Below are 17,124 nucleotides of genomic sequence, written 5' to 3'. Positions count from 1 at the left end.
TGAAACTTAAGGTTTTTCCACCTTCCAATTTTCAACCAAAAAGAGATTTACACCCACAAAGATAAAATCTCGACCACCAGGAAATCATCCATTCAATGTGGTGTCACCTTTGTGTATCATGTTTCACCAACACTAATCAATATTAGTACAACCACAACAATCTGTTATTGTCTCTATCTGAATCATGCAGCCGATAACGTCTCACAACCTGCACTGCTTAGCAGACATGTATACCATAAATCAATATCTATCTATCTATATATCTATCCCGGGAACTTGGACCACTTCTTAGTCCAATAACCTGTTTGTCTTCTTCAATAAAAGCGTATAAGCATCAGCAATGACATTCCAAAAATTATTGATAAAACTCTTTTCAAACCAATATACAATTTGCAGATCACAATTAATCTTCACAATTACTACGTGTAAACCTGTAGATACTCACGCCCAAACTCTTTAACCACTACTGACAACCGCTTCAAGAACCACACTCCACCAGTCTTCGAACTCGGGCTTTGTGCAATTGGGCACTTATCTACCTTGGACACTTTTTTCAGCCTGTTTTATCTCATTACCTAACCATCCTCTGCTACCAACTTTGTTAGAGTGGAAAATGCCGGTATGAAATAATTTTTTCCACTTTGTTACTGAACCCCAGGCAATGAACCTTGGAGGTGAAGCATGAAACAAATAGAAGCTGCAATCAAAACATGTAATTAAGATTAATATCTCAATGGCAATCTTTTGAGAGTCAGTGATGAAAGTTTGAAGGAAGGTTTAGTAGTTTAATTTTCAGTTTCTTAGTTTCTTATCTTTTTTTACTAAATCAAGGTTCACATATTAAAGATTTATAGATCAAATATAAACAGAACATGAAGTGAAATGCATGAAGTGTGTTTCATACAATTTAATTTCATAGTCTAATCTAGAAGATGGATTTATAAAAGAAAGAGAAATCAGTTCTCATAAAAGGAACCCATAAAGACTTCATAAATCAAGATGTGAAGGCATAAAAAATCAGTAGCGTTCTAGAGCTAGCAATTTTCAGGTAAAAAATCTCAGATTGAATCTATTTGTCAAAAATAAAGCAGCTCGTAGTGAGAATGCATAGTATATTAGAGAGTGTCTAAGAGAAATCACAGAGTATCAGAATAGAGGAGGAAATTGCTGCTGAATGAGCCCAAGCCTCTGAGGCGAGAATAAAGCATTCTCATAATAATCTAGGAGCACACATTTTATAGTCACACAATTTCGAAACTTGTATCTTCATTCTTCATCTCCACCACTCATTCGACCTATCAAATCCAATGTTGTCATGAAAATAGGACAGCTTCCGCTGAGTAATCTATCTACTAAAGCAGCTAAACAGCATTTTTATTTCTTTTGTTTTAACACTGCAACTAAACTATCTACTGGATTCCGGTTCTCACCATTTAGAAAATCAATAAAGAAAAAGTTAATGGTTATTGTAAGGCTTATTTGTAATTCACATTTCCTTTCTATTACGCTCTTTTCTATCCAGTCTATTTATAAAGAAACATATTTTGTGATCTTACTAACGTTTCAATCATTAGATGAACATTTGACTGTGTGAAGCTTAAAAGAATTATATATTCCATAGAATGGGTCATTGTTAAAGTTACTAAACAAGTTTTGACAGTTATTCATAATACATTTTAACCTAGGTCACTAGTGACAAACAAGTAAAATATGTGACCAATGGTGCATTTTGCAACTAGTGACTTCAGATTACTATGGCCTTTGCAATTTTCAGCTGTTATATAGCATATAGCATAGAAGAAAAATGTATTGCATTTCATTCTAGTTTTCAGGCCCATATGTTATTTCGACATGTTTAATTTTACACATAATATTTTGTTAATTAGAAAACGCTCTTCCACAGGAAATCCTGACCCAAGCCAGAATACAGATGCCTTGACCTCACATACCTTACTGCACCGTATCCCAGCCCCCGACCTGCACAAGCTTCACACCTACTTGGAGCTAGTGGTTAGTAATGCCTGAATTGGAGGAAATGTTGATTTTCACCCAGCATTTTCAGATCCAAATAGGCATGATTTAGGCATGGCAATGCCATTGGTGGCCAACAATTAAGGAGGGCCTGAGTGTTTTATCCAATCATTTATTGGAGTAAAGAATTCCTGTGGGACCGCCTTGGTTTTAAATTCAGCTCTGCATAGAAAGGATGTCCAATGTTCATAAATACGGGGATACAATGACCTTCACTGGCTACCAGTATCAAAGAGGACCACCTTCAAACTCCTCATCCACGCACACAAGGCCCTCCACGACACAGGCCCAGCCTACCTCAACGACAGACTCACCTTCCACACCCCCACCCGCAATCTTCACTCCGCCAGCCTCGCCCTCGCCTCCATCCCCCGCATCCGGCACACCACCGCCAAGACCTCGAACTCCCTACCGCTCCACCTTCGCCAGACCCAAGACCTCTTCAGATTCAGGAAACGCCTCAAGACATGGCTCTACGACCAGTAGCTCCCCCCCCCAGCGCCTTCAGACCCTAACGGGTGATTAGTGCGCTCTATAAATCCTTGATTGATTGAATGATATTCATGTGGGTATCAGATCCCACCCTCTAGATATGGCAGCAGACTGGTGAAAAGAGTGGAAGGAAAATTTCGTTCTTTGACTAATATCCCATTAAAGCCAACTTCTAAATCATGCCTTGAGTGCTTAAAATAGTAATTAAGTCGTTTACTGTTAATTCTTGAGTAACAGTAAAGATTGGAAGTTTGGGTTTCTCTCTTGTGATGATAAAATCTTATGAGTGTCCAGCTCTAATTTTGATTGGAACTACTTAAAACAGGCTTCAAAACTGGTTTCTGCTTTTAATTGTAAACAGATGTGAGACAGCCTTTGTTCCAGCAGCACAATAAGATGTGTGACACGTTAAGTCATAGAAAGCAAAGAGGAATTATGGCCCTCATTACAACCTGGCGGCTGGTGGAATAGTGGAGGTATTACCGCCAACAGGCTGGTGGTACCTACCTCCACTATTATGACATTGGTGGTTTGGCTCAATGTACCACTCCGTCCACCAGGGTGGTAACAGCCACTGGGCTGAAGACTTCGGTCTCCAGCCAGGCGGCTGTCACAATCCCACCCTCTGGATTATGACCCTGCCTACCGCCATGGTTTTTGTGGCAATCTCACCGCCACGGAAAGCATGGCGGTAGGGACTATCAGTGCCAGGGAATTCCTCCCCTGGCACTGATAGGAGTCTCCCCTGCCCCTCTCCCCATCCCGAGAGTCCTCCCCCACCGTCCCGACCTCCCCGACATCAACAAACCCACATGCGTACACATACACACTCATACACACACGCATACCCACATCCACCCATGCATGCACACATACATACCCACACACCGCAACACACACTAACATACATTGTCACACACACGCATGCACACGCATTCACAACACACAACATACACGTACACTCACATTCAGTCATTCACACCTGCATGCACGCATACAAAAACAGACACACATCCCCCACACAACACCCCCACACGTGCACACAACACCCGCCACCCCCCTATCCTGTCGGAGATCCTGACTTACCTGCTTGCAGAAGGCCCTCCGGCAGGAGACGGGACACGTCGTTGCTGCCAGCAGCAGCGTCCACCAGCGGAACACCGCCAGGCCGTATCATGGAACATGATATGGTAGGTGGTGTCTTGCTGGTGTGGTATTGCTGCTGCAGCAGCACCACCTTACTGCCGTCTGCCGCCATGACCCTCGACAGAATTCCATCAGCATTCTGGCAGAATTCTGCCTACGGTCATAATGCGGTTGGCAGCCGGTAGCCACGGTGACGGTATGTTGGCGGCCGTTGCTGTCGCCGTAGGTGGCATTTACCGCCAATTTCATAATGAGGACCTATGCCTGTTTGGACATGACATAAGTAAGAAGAAATAGCAGAGTAAGTGCTGCAAGTAAAGGGTTACGCAAACACATTTATAAAACAGTTGTATCAAAGGTGTATATGGGACCTCTTAGCTATACTGATAGTGGATTATTTATTGATCAAATAACTTTTAAAAAATGATAGATCTTAAGCATTGTGCAATCCACCACACTTTGGAATGATTCTTTAGCTTTTGCTGAGCTCTAATGTGAGTTATTGGGTACTACACCAGGGTATTGAATAACTGGTTGAGTGTTTGTCTGCTGAACTATTACCGATCTAAGGAATGATGTGAACAGCCACAACTAGGGACTGGGAAACTAAGGTGGCATGTTGGGCTTCCACCGCATGCTCAGAGTTTGAACCAGTATGATGTTCATTTCTATTATGTTTGTGTTCACTGTTCAGTGCCTCAAGGTTGCGTTTATTTTCTGTTTTAGGGTGGGTTGGGAAAGTTGAAGGGAATTTACATAGTGAAACATGACAAAAAATCTCTGTAACTATTACACTAGATTTTTGTATAGCTGTGCTGCAACACTTGTTGATTGGAGCCAATGAGATCTTGTTAAAGAATGCAGTGTTGATTAATTTTCATGTGCTATTGTAGCAATTATAGTTGTAACACCTACCCATAGAATCGACAGACACAAAAAAGGAGTAGCATGTATAACAACAAGCTGAATGACCCGAAGACATCTGATAAAAGTGCTAGAATGAAATCTAACAAGTGTCAATTTTCTTTGCAGACAACACCTGGCAAAGACTTCTAAAGGCCACAAAGTGAACTCTCCTAAATTGCACAATCATATTAATGTTGTTTTCTAACAATTTGTGAATTACCCTTTCATATGTTCTGTATGTTATAACTTCCCCTCTGACACAGGTGATCTGCCCATGTCCCAATTCATTTTAATTGTGATTTAAAATCCACTTTAATGGTAAAGTCGGTCTTTAAATTACTATGTTGAAAATGGCACTTGTATGAAGTTAGAATTTCCCTGCCTAAACTTTCTGGGGCCTTTCAATGAGTAGCCCTATGAATGCCATAATGGCCATAACTATCGTCCCAGGTCGCACTGTGAACATGGGGCAAAGTGCCCTGAAGACAATTGAAAAATCATGTAGGTGTATTTTTCATTTCAAATACTTTTATTCTTTCAAAACAAAATCTATATGGTGGTCTTTCAATGGCAGCTTCCATATATTCAACGAATTAGGAAAGTTATTCAAACTTTTAACAAAAATAATCCCAATACATTTCTGACTTGGTGTCCTTCATTAGGGGAATATCTACAATAAATATATACATGCTCACTAGCTTAAATGTCAAAGAAGCATATCATTGATTAGTGATTGGTAAAAATGTGTTAAAATTAAAACTTCTATCAAACAGAATTTGTGTAGTGAGTGGAATAAATGTGTAACATATACAATGAATGTGTCATTTACACCGGCAAAAAAGGTAAAAATTGTGCCACCAACACATGTATGAAATGATTAAGAAAAGTGTTACTTCACTTCATTGTGTGTCCAATCATGCACAGCATGCACATCTTGAGTTCTAAAAAGTGCTTTAATGCTAGTTGAAACTCACCCATGTCAACAGGTAAAAGTTTAAAAGATCCACACATGCTAAGGATTGAGCAATGGTGCTTCTCACATCGAGAAGGATGGCACATATGGCATCCGTATTTCAGAAGACAGTCACATGATGCATGCTTAATGTGGTTAGTTATGATCCAAACCCCCCAAAAAAGTAAAGATTGTGCTAGAGAATGCTCATGACAATTAGAATTAAATTGAATTAAACCATAAAATCCTTAAAAGTATAAAATGAAACCTTAAATTTTCAACGTAATGAAAACAACTATGACAGCCATCTTTAATGATTCGCAATATCATTATAATCTTCGCATCATGGCTCAAATATTCAACATAATAGCCACCAATAAGCTAACTCATGCACAAACATGATATTAATAAACATAATCATTATACTGGATTATACTGGATAATTAATTGGTAAAAAAACCACAAATTCAGAGAAAATTTATATCTGTAACAACAGATTATCTCTCATCCAGAAAGCAGGACATTTCCACATGATCATTCAGTCCTTTAGGGTGAAGATCGTCCAACTTTTGCAATTCAATATAATTCACGTTGTAGCTGTTTCTTCCATAAATGACATTTTGGATTGAACTTTAGCTAAGCATTTCACTGAAGTACCAGTTGGAAATTATTGCGATTGAGCTTATTAAAATGTATTATTAGTGCTGACTTCTCAGAGGGGTTATAAATATTGCTTTTGTGTTCTGTAATGCATACCTTGATATTCCTCTCACTCATGCCTACGTCTGACAATCCACATGGATACTTAAGAATGTAAATGCAATTATTGGTGTTACAATCACTTATGTGTTTCTTTTTTAAGTTTTTAAAATGATTTATTCAGCTGTATAAAACAACAAGATAAAAGAGTACTAACGGAATAAAAAAATAGAATCAATACTAGAGGAACAAGAAATCATATTAAGCAGTATTAAATGTAACAAATAAAAGAACGGGAGAGCGATCTAATTTAAGATGACAGCAAAATTCAATGTAATAGAAATGAATATCTGAATAATCCTATAAGATAAGGAAGTAAATAGAAACAGGAAAGTAAAAAGAGAAGAAGGAAAGTGAAGCTGGATATGTGTTGAAGTAGAAATGTCAAAGTAAAGTGAAACAATAGACTTTAGGTATTATAAAGTAAGAGAAATGTGCGAGAAGGTTGCAAGAGATATAGAAATAGGTAAAAGGATACAGAGAGTATGTACAACCATGGAGGCTTGCAATCAGTTTTTAACCATTTGCTTGAAGAGATACTAAAAATATACAAAACTTATGTGATAGGTAGCCAAAGAAAATTTATTAATTACCAGAAACAGGAAGTATAAACAAAGTATTTACTCTGTGATTGTAACACGCCAAATACCACCAAGCCTTACAAGAAACACTAGAAGTATTTTTCCAATTAGTAGCTATAACTTTAAATGCAATTGCTAAGAGCAAATCAATTATGCTGAAGGCAGGAGTGTAACCACATATCAGATAAACTTCCTGATATATGTAATATATTAAATAGAAATTGCCATGGAAAATGTGAGTAAATTGAGGACAAACTTGCTTCCAAAATAATAATATATTGACGCTGAAAAATGAGGTCAGAATTAAGAGCTTAAGTCACCAGCAATAGGACATATCTGTTTTATACATTCTCTCAATGGATGTTGGAGTAATAAGTAAATGATTACATATAAAATATAATGCGTTGGTAGTATTTGCAGCTCTGGACATGTTTTGTAACTTAGACCAATGTTTTCCCATATGGAAACAGACCAGGAGATATTGAAATCATTTTCCCAGGATAGTTCCATAGCATAGCAGATTTGTGTCTAATAGAAGATAAATTCAACAGTCTTTTATAACAAAAGTGAGGCTTTAGGAATAGATACTAATATTATTGTCAAAAAAACGTCCCCTGGGGGTTGTATGTGGTTGTGTTACAATCCAGAATAATTATTTCAGTTGAGATAGAGTTTTAAAGAGTATGGAAACTATTAGGAATGTTGATGAAAGTTTTTAAACTGCAGAACAGGAAAGTTCTCCAGGAATGTCAGAGAATAAATTTGTGATTGATTTTAATATGTTTGTTATACCACAGGTCTGTTTGGAGGAAACACTCTTTTTGGTGATTCATTAAATTTCAGTTATGGTTCAAGAATTGTGCAGGTAATTTTAAAAATAAAAGTAAAAAAACTTAGATGGCCTGACCGAAAAAGGTTAACAACCCTTTAAATGTAAAAGGGTGAATAAATGACTTTTCAACATCAACTCATAGTGGGGGAAAAGCTGTGCTAGCAGTTTAAGCCAACAGAAAGCTTGTTTTGAAGTGCAGGCTTCATGATAAAGAGGGAAATCTGAAAATCAACTTCACCAGAGAACAGTCTTGTTTAAGTTTTGCCAAACTGAGTCAGGGTTTCTTATTATTCGATAAAGATTTAAAGAGAATAGAGTCTTTTTTTTTAAAAAGAAGAGGAAGTGATAATAACTGGCAACATAGAGGTAAGGTGCAAAATTACAGGAGAAAGCATCATTTTAGCAGAGTCGAGCCTTCCCCACCAGAAGACAAACAAGGGAGTCCAGGTGTTAGTTAGAGTTTCCAGTTTTATAAAATATTCTTTAAAATTGATATTAACAGCTTCTTTAATTAATTTACCAAACCCTATACATACATATTTAGTCTTAGACCATCAAAAAACAGAGGAATTAAACCTATCCTTGGAGCAATGTTTATTTAGCGGTAACGATTCTGTTTTATCTGAATTAAATTTATAATCTAACACAAGAGAGAAGCAATGCATATTTCTCAAAAGGATAGGTAAGGAGAAATTCGGGTCCGAGAGAAATAAAAGAATGTCATCTGTGTGTGTGGCTAATTTTACTTGATTACGTCATATCCTAAACCATAAATTTTAGGATTATCTCTGAGTCTAATGGGTTCTAATGCTAGGATAAATAATCAAGGTGACAAAAGACATCCTTTGGGAACTCTTCTATGTAATGAAAAATAAGGGGAGAGCTGTCCATTGACACAAATGCATGCACTTTTAGACCTGTATAACAGAGAAACCATATAAATGAACTTAGGGTTAGAGCCATTCGATTTTAAACAAGCAAAAATAAAATTGTAATATAGCCCGTGGAAAGCTTTTTCGGTATGTATATTAATACCCCCTATAGGTTTGTTAGCAATATTTGCTTCAGTTAGAACATTAACCCCTTCGCTGCCAGGCCTTTTCCCTTTCCTGTGCAGAGCCTTTTTTTGGCTATTTGGAGCAGTTCGCGCTTAGGCCCTCATAACTTTTTGTTCACATAAGCTACCCATGCCAAATTTGCGTCCTTTTTTTCCAACATCCTTGGGATTCTAGAGGTACCCAGACTTTGTGGGTTCCTCAGAAGGAGGCCAAAAAATTAGCTAAAATACAGTGAAAATTTAGTTTTTTTCAAAAAAATCGGAAAAAGGGGCTGCAGAAGAAGGCTTGTGGTTTTTTCCCTGAAAAGGGCATCAACAAAGGGTTTGTGGTGCTAAAATCACCAGCTTTCCAGCTTTCCGGAACAGGCAGACTCGAATCAGAAAACCCAATTTTTCAACACAATTTTGGCATTTTAATGGGACATACCCCATTTTTACGATTTTTTGTGCTTTCAGCCTCCTTCCAGTCAGTGGCAGAAATGAGCATGAAACTAACGCTGGATCCCAGAAACCGCAACATTTTTGAAAAGTAGACAAAATTCTGAATTCAGCAAGGGGTAATTTGTGAAGATCCTACAAGGGTTTCCTACAGAAAACAACAACTGAAAAAGAAAAATATTGAAATTGAGGTGAAAAAAACAGCAAATTTTCTCTACGTTTTACTCTGTAACTTTTTCCTGCAAAGTCAGATTTTCGAAAGCAATATACCGTTACGTCTGCTGGACTCCTCTGGTTGCGGGGATATATAGAACTTGTAGGTTCATCAAGAACCCTAGGTACCCAGAGCCAATAAATGAGCTGCACCCTGCAGTGCATTTTCATTCTATACCGGGTATACAGCAATTCATTTGCTGAAATATAAAGAGTGAAAAAGAGCTATCAAGAAAACCTTTGTATTTCCAAAATGGGCACAAGATAAGGTGTTGAGGAGTAGTGTTTATTTGCACATCCCTGAATTCAGGGGTGACCATACTAGCATGTGAATTACAGGGCATTTCTCAAATAGATGTCTTTTTTACACACTCTCTTATATTTGGAAGGAAAAAATGTAGAGAAAGACATGGGGCAATAACACTTGCTTTGCTAATCTATGTTCCCCCAAGTCCCCCGATAAAAATGATACCTCACTTGTGTGGGTAGACCTAGCGCCCGCAACAGGAAATGTACCAAAACACAAAGTGGGCACATCACAGAAAACAGAACTGTTTTTTGCAAAGTGCCTACCTGTAGATTTTGGCCTCTAGCTCAGCCGGCACCTAGGGAAACCTACCAAACCTGTGCATTTTTGAAAACTAGAGAACTAGGGGAATCCAAGATGGGGTGACTTGTGGGGCTCTGACCAGGTTCTGTTACCAAGAATCCTTTGCAAACCTCAAAATTTGGCTAAAGAAACACATTTTCCTCACATTTCGGTGATAGAAAGTTCTGGAATCTGAGAGGAGCCACAAATGTCCTTCCAACCGGCGTTCCCCCAAGTCTCCCGATAAAAATGATACCTCACTTGTGTGGGTAGTCCTAGCGCCCGCGACAGGAAATGTCCCAAAACACAAAGTGGGCACAACCCATTTTTTGACAGAAAACAGAGCTGTTTTTTACAAAGTGCCTACCTGTAGATTTTGGCCTCTAGCTCAGCCGGCACCTAGGGTAACCTACCAAACCTGTGCATTTTTGATAACTAGAGACCTAGGGGAATCCAAGATGGGGTGACTTGTGGGGCTCTGACTGGGTTATGTTACCCAGAATCCTTTTCAAACCTCAACATTTGGATAAAAAAACACATTTTCTTCACATTTCGGTGACAGAAAGTTCTGGAATCTGAGAGGAGACACAAATTTCCACCTACTCAGCGTTCCCAGAAGTCTCCCGATAAAAATGGTACTTCACTTGTGTGGGTAGGCCTAGCGCCCGCGACAGGAAACGCCCCAAAACACAACGTGGACACATCCCATTTTTTTAAAGAACACAGAGCTGTTTTTTGCAAAGTGCCTACCTGTAGATTTTGGCCTCTAGCTCAGCTGGCACCTAGGGAAACCTACCAAACCTGTGCATTTCTGAAAACTATAGACCTAGGGGAATCCAAGATGGGGTGACTTGTGGGGCTCTGACCAGGTTCTGTTACCCAGAATCCTTTGCAAACCTCAAAATGTGGCTAAAAAAACATATTTTCCTCACATTTCGGTGACAGAAAGTTCTGGAATCTGAGAGTTGCCACAAATTTCCTTCCACCCAGCGTTCCCCCAAGTCTCCCGATAAAAATGGTACCTCACTTGTGTGGGTAGGCCTAGCGCCCGCGACAGGATATGCCCCAAAACACAACGTGGACACATCACAGAAAGCAGAGCTGTTTTTTGCAAAGTGCCTACCTGTAGATTTTGGCCTCTAGCTCAGCCGGCACCTAGGGAAACCTACCAAATCTGTGCATTTTTGACAACTAGAGACCTAGGGGAATCCAAGATGGGGTGACTTGTGGGGCTCTGACCAGGTTCTGTTACCCAGAATCCTTTGCAAACCTCAAAATTTGGCTAAAAAAACACATTTTCCTCACATTTCGGTGACAGAAAGTTCTGGAATCTGAGAAGAGCCACAAATTTCCTTCCACCCAGCGTTCCCCCAAGTCTCCTGATAAAAATGATACCTCTCTTGTGTGGGTAGGCCTAGCGCCCGCGACAGGAAACGCCCCAAAAACACAACGTGGACACATCCCATTTTTTGAAAGAAAATAGAGCTGTTTTTTGCAAAGTGCCTACCTGTAGATTTTGGCCTTTAGCTCAGCCGGCACCTAGGGAAACCTACCAAACCTGTGCATTTCTGAAAACTAGAGACCTAGGGGAATCCAAGATGGGGTGACTTGTGGGGCTCTGACCAGGTTCTGTTACCCAGAATCCTTTGCAAACCTCAAGATTTGGCTAAAAAAACATATTTTCCTCACATTTCGGTGACAGAAAGTTCTGGAATCTGAGAGGAGCCACAAATTTCCTTCTACTCAGAGTTCCCCGAAGTCTCCCGATAAAAATGGTACCTCACTTGTGTGGGTAGTCCTATCGCCCGCGACAGGAAATGTCCCAAAACACAAAGTGGGCACATCCCATTTTTTTACAGAAACAGAGCTGTTTTTTGCAAAGTGCCTACCTGTAGATTTTGGCCTCTAGCTCAGCCGGCACCTAGGGAAACCTACCAAACCTGTGCATTTTTGAAAACTAGAGACCTAGGGGAATCCAAGATGGGGTGACTTGTGGGGCTCTGACCAGGTTCTGTTACCCAGAATCCTTTGCAAACCTCAACATTTGGCTAAAAAAATATATTTTCCTCACATTTCGGTGACAGAAAGTTCTGGAATCTGCGAGGAGCCACAAATTTCCTTCTACTCAGCGTTCCCCGAAGTCTCCCGATAAGAATGGTACCTCACTTGTGTGGGTAGGCCTAGCGCCCGCAACAGGATATGTCCCAAAACACAACGTGGACACATCACAGAAAACAGAGCTGTTTTTTGCAAAGTGCCTACCTGTAGATTTTGGCCTCTAGCTCAGCCGGCACCTAGGGAAACCTACCAAATCTGTGCATTTTTGACAACTAGAGACCTAGGGGAATCCAAGATGGGGTGACTTGTGGGGCTCTGACCAGGTTCTGTTACCCAGAATCCTTTGCAAATCTCAAAATTTGGATTACAAAACACATTTTCCTCACATTTCGGTGACAGAAAGTTCTGGAATCTGAGAGGAGCCACAAATTTCCTTCCACCCAGCGTTCCCCCACGTCTCCCGATAAAAATGATACCTCACTTGTGTGGGTAGGCCTAGCGCCCGCAACAGGAAACGCCCCAAAACACAACGTGGACACATCACAGAAAACAGAGCTGTTTTTTGCAAAGTGCCCACCTGTAGACTTTGGCCTCTAGCTCAGCGGGCACCTAGGGAAACCTATCCAAACTGTGCATTTTTGCAAACTAGAGACCTAGGGGAATCCAAGATGGGGTGACTTGTGGGGCTCTGACCAGGTTCTGTTACCCAGAATCCTTAACAAACCTCAAAATTTGGCCAACAAAACATATTTTCCACACATTTCGGTGACAGAAAGTTCTGGAATCTGAGAGGAGCCACAAATTTCCTTCCACCCAGCGTTCCCCCAAGTCTCCCGATAAAAATGATCCCTCACTTGTGTGGGTAGACCTAGCGCCCGCGACAGGAAACGCCCCAAAACACAACGTGGACACATCCCATTTTTTTAAAGAAAACAGAGCTGTTTTTTGCAAAGTGCCTACCTGTAGATTTTGGCCTCTAGCTCAGCTGGCACCTAGGGAAACCTACCAAACCTGTGCATTTCTAAAAACTAGAGACATAGGGGAATCCAAGATGGGGTGACTTGTGGGGCTCTGACCAGGTTCTGTTACCCAGAATCCTTTTCAAACCTCAATATTTGGCTAAAAAAACATATTTTCCTCACATTTCGGTGACAGAAAGTCCTGGAATCTGAGAGGAGCCACAAATTTCCTTCCACCCAGCGTTCCCCCAAGTCTCCCGATAAAAATGGTACCTCACTTGTGTGGATAGGCCTAGCGCCCGCGACAGGATATGCCCCAAAACACAACGTGGAAACATCACAGAAAACCGAACTGTTTTTTGCAAAGTATCTACCTGTCTACTTTGGCCTCTAGCTCAGCCGGCACCTAGGGAAACCCACCAAACCTGTGCATTTTTGAAAACTAAAGACCTAGGGGAATCCAAGATGGGGTGACTTGTGGGGCTCTGACCAGGTTCTGTTACCCAGAATCCTTTGCAAATCTCAAAAGTTGGCCAACAAAACATATTTTCCTCACATTTCGGTGACAGAAAGTTCAGGAATCTGAGAGGAGCCACAAATGTCCTTCCACCCAGCGTTCCCCCAAGCCTCCCGATAAAAATGGTACCTCACTTGTGTGGGTAGGCCTAGCGCCCGCGACAGGAAATGTCCCAAAACACAAAGTGGGCACATCCCATTTTTTTACAGAAACAGAGCTGTTTTTTGCAAAGTGCCTACCTGTAGATTTTGGCCTCTAGCTCAGCCGGCACCTAGGGAAACCTACCAAACCTGTGCATTTTTTAAAACTAGAGACCTAGGGGAATCCAAGATGGGGTGACTTGTGGGGCTCTGACCAGGTTCTGTTACCCAGAATCCTTTGCAAACCTCAACATTTGGCTAAAAAAATATATTTTCCTCACATTTCGGTGACAGAAAGTTCTGGAATCTGCGAGGAGCCACAAATTTCCTTCTACTCAGCGTTCCCCGAAGTCTCCCGATAAAAATGGTACCTCACTTGTGTGGGTAGGCCTAGCGCCCGCAACAGGATATGCCCCAAAACACAACGTGGACACATCACAGAAAACAGAGCTGTTTTTTGCAAAGTGCCTACCTGTAGATTTTGGCCTCTAGCTCAGCCGGCACCTAGGGAAACCTACCAAATCTGTGCATTTTTGACAACTAGAGACCTAGGGGAATCCAAGATGGGGTGACTTGTGGGGCTCTGACCAGGTTCTGTTACCCAGAATCCTTTGCAAATCTCAAAATTTGAATAAAAAAACACATTTTCCTCACATTTCGGTGACAGAAAGTTCTGGAATCTGAGAGGAGCCACAAATTTCCTTCCACCCAGCGTTCCCCCACGTCTCCCGATAAAAATGATACCTCACTTGTGTGGGTAGGCCTAGCGCCCGCAACAGCAAACGCCCCAAAACACAACGTGGACACATCACAGAAAACAGAGCTGTTTTTTGCAAAGTGCCCACCTGTAGACTTTGGCCTCTAACTCAGCGGGCACCTAGGGAAACCTATCCAAACTGTGCATTTTTGCAAACTAGAGACCTAGGGGAATCCAAGATGGGGTGACTTGTGGGGCTCTGACCAGGTTCTGTTACCCAGAAGCCTTTGCAAACCTCAAAATTTGGCCAACAAAACATATTTTCCACACATTTCGGTGACAGAAAGTTCTGGAATCTGAGAGGAGCCACAAATGTCCTTCCACCCAGCGTTCCCCCAAGTCTCCCGATAAAAATGATACCTCACTTGTGTGGGTAGGCCTAGCGCCCGCGACAGGAAACGCCCCAAAACACAACGTGGACACATCCCATTTTTTTAAAGAAAACAGAGCTGTTTTTTGCAAAGTGCCTACCTGTAGATTTTGGCCTCTAGCTCATTTGGCACCTAGGGAAACCTACCAAACCTGTGCATTTCTGAAAACTAGAGACATAGGGGAATCCAAGATGGGGTGACTTGTGGGGCTCTGACCAGGTTCTGTTACCCAGAATCCTTTTCAAACCTCAATATTTGGCTAAAAAAACATATTTTCCTCACATTTCGGTGACAGAAAGTCCTGGAATCTGAGAGGAGCCACAAATTTCCTTCCACCCAGCGTTCCCCCAAGTCTCCCGATAAAAATGGTACATCACTTGTGTGGGTAGGCCTAGCGCCCGCGACAGGATATGCCCCAAAACACAACGTGGACACATCACAGAAAACAGAACTGTTTTTTGCAAAGTATCTACCTGTCTACTTTGGCCTCTAGCTCAGCCGGCACCTAGGGAAACCCACCAAACCTGTGCATTTTTGAAAACTAGAGACCTAGGGGAATCCAAGATGGGGTGACTTGTGGGGCTCTGACCAGGTTCTGTTACCCAGAATCCTTTGCAAATCTCAAAAGTTGGCCAACAAAACATATTTTTCTCACATTTCGGTGACAGAAAGTTCTGGAATCTGAGAGGAGCCACAAATGTCCTTCCACCCAGCGTTCCCCCAAGTCTCCCGATAAAAATGGTACCTCACTTGTGTGGGTAGGCCTAGCGCCCGCAACAGGATATGCCCCAAAACACAACGTGGACACATCACAGAAAACAGAGCTGTTTTTTGCAAAGTGCCCACCTGTAGACTTTGGCCTCTAGCTCAGCGGGCACCTAGGGAAACCTACCAAAACTGTGCATTTTTGAAAACTAGAGACCTAGGGGAATCCAAGATGGGGTGACTTGCGGGGCTCTGACCAGGTTCTGTTACCCAGAATCCTTTGCAAACCTCAAAATTTGGACAACAAAACATATTTTCCACACATTTCGGTGACAGAAAGTTCTGGAATCTGAGAGGAGCCACAAATTTCCTTCCACCCAGCGTTCCCACAAGTCTCCCGATAAAAATGGTACCTCACTTGTGTGGGTAGGCCTAGCGCCCGCGACAGGAAGCGCCCCAAAACACAACGTGGACACATCCCATTTTTTGAAAGAAAACAGAGCTGTTTTTTGCAAAGTGCCTACCTGTAGATTATGGACTCTAGCTCAGCGGGCACCTAGGGAAACCTACCAAACCTGTGCATTTTCGAAAACTAGAGACCTAGGGGAATCCAAGATGAGGTGACTTGTGGGGCTCTGACCAGGTTCAGTTACCCAGAATCCTTTGCAAACCTCAACATTTGGCTAAAAAAACATATTTTCCTCACATTTCGGTGACAGAAAGTTCTGGAATCTGAGAGGAGCCACAAATTTTCTTCTACTCAGCGTTCCCCGAAGTCTCCCGATAAAAATGGTACCTCACTTGTGTGGGTAGGCCTAGCGCCCGCGACAGGATATGCCCCAAAACACAACGTGGACACATCACAGAAAGCAGAGCTGTTTTTTGCAAAGTGCCTACCTGTAGATTTTGGCCTCTAGCTCAGGGAAACCTAGGGAAACCTACCAAATCTGTGCATTTTTGAAAACTAGAGACCTAGGGGAATCCAAGATGGGGTGACTTGTGGGGCTCTGACCAGGTTCTGTTACCCAGAATCCTTTGCAAACCTCAAAATTTGGCTAAAAAAACACATTTTCCTCACATTTCGGTGACAGAAAGTTCTGGAATCTGAGAGGAGCCACAAATTTCCTTCCACCCAGCGTTCCCCCAAGTCTCCTGATAAAAATGATACCTCTCTTGTGTGGGTAGGCCTAGCGCCCGCGACAGGAAACGCCCCAAAAACACAACGTGGACACATCCCATTTTTTGAAAGAAAATAGAGCTGTTTTTTGCAAAGTGCCTACCTGTAGATTTTGGCCTCTAGCTCAGCTGGCACCTATTGAAACCTACCAAACCTGTGCATTTTTGAAAACTAGAGACCTAGGGGAATCCAAGATGGGGTGACTTGTGGGGCTCTAACCAGGTTCTGTTACCCAGAATCCTTTGCAAACCTCAACATTTGGCTAAAAAAACATATTTTCCTCACATTTCGGTGACAGAAAGTTCTGGAATCTGAGAGGAGCCACAAATGTCCTTCTACTCAGAGTTCCCCGAAGTCTCCCGATAAAAATGGTACCTCACTTGTGTGGGTAGTCCTATCGCCCGCGACAGGAAATGTCCCAAAACACAAAGTGGGCACATCCCA

Source organism: Pleurodeles waltl, chromosome 10, assembly GCF_031143425.1.
Source record: "Pleurodeles waltl isolate 20211129_DDA chromosome 10, aPleWal1.hap1.20221129, whole genome shotgun sequence".
NCBI classification, from domain to species: Eukaryota; Metazoa; Chordata; class Amphibia; order Caudata; family Salamandridae; genus Pleurodeles; species Pleurodeles waltl.
Note: the sequence above shows the minus strand (reverse complement) of the source record.